Source organism: Penaeus monodon, chromosome 33, assembly GCF_015228065.2.
Source record: "Penaeus monodon isolate SGIC_2016 chromosome 33, NSTDA_Pmon_1, whole genome shotgun sequence".
NCBI classification, from domain to species: Eukaryota; Metazoa; Arthropoda; class Malacostraca; order Decapoda; family Penaeidae; genus Penaeus; species Penaeus monodon.
Window position 1 is genome coordinate 13,670,875 of NC_051418.1, and position 951 is coordinate 13,671,825.

At 45.5% G+C, this 951-nt stretch overlaps 1 protein-coding gene across 1 annotated transcript in view; it reads left to right on the top strand.

Annotated features, from left to right (window-relative positions):
• The window catches only part of LOC119594054 (AF4/FMR2 family member 4-like), a gene marked incomplete in the record, with an annotated part of 85,679 nt that overhangs the window by 274 nt on the left and 84,454 nt on the right, over positions 1-951 (top strand).

Here is a 951-nt window from a genome sequence, read left to right on the forward strand (position 1 = left end):
GTTTGTATGGCCCAAGTGCCGCCTCTTCGGCCATTGGAACATCCGTAGGAAGTCAGCCAGTGTTGTCTCACCGCGGGCTATCATCTATTAGTGACCAGAAACGAGGAATCCGGCATGATCTAGATTTATTATCCGGATTCACTCTCTTGACGGAGGCCTTGGGAGAGGGGCCATCAGTTCCCCGGTGTTTGGCGTGTCTGGTGTGACGAAATTTTTGATATGCCACCTTTGATTATATTTCGGTGGCCAATACCGAGATGGTGAAGAGCGTTTCGCGAAGGCTCAGGAAAAGCGGATTGCAACACTCCTAGTCTTTGTGATTGTGAATAATGATAATGAGCGCCCTCTTCTGCTCCCGAGATCTGTGCAGGAAGTGCAGATTTGTGTCGCGAATGAAAGTTTTCCCTTAAGTGTCAGTGTTATTTCTTCCCTTTTGCAAAGCGCTTAACGCCTACACTATGACCGAGAAGATTGAGGTGATTTTGTGGTAGCGATAATACATCCAGGCTCTGCCTAACCCTTCAGCAGACGGACCCATCCTGTTTTCTTCCTATAACCGTAAGGGAATTAAATTTACAGAGCGAAACTAAGATTTATCAAAAGTATGTACATCAGAAAAACATTTGAATCCTTTGTAGGCAAGGGATGTTAAGTCAGGACGGCGCGCATTTGTATGCGTGCGCGAGAAGAGCATGTGCGTGCGTTCGTCAGGTTTGGTCTCAGCTCGAGGGGAATACTGGCGAATACGTGGTCGAGTGGGCCATTCTTATACTGTTATTACCTCTCAGGCACAATGAAATCGGTCCAGAGCATTTGGCAGTAATCTGCTGAATCCACTTGAAGCATCATCCCCTCTCAGATAAGGGAGAATTTTTTGTTCTAATTTGCTAACAAATTGTTAGGGACTGATTTTTTGAAAGGCTTTCGCACACTATGGGAAAAAAAAAAAAA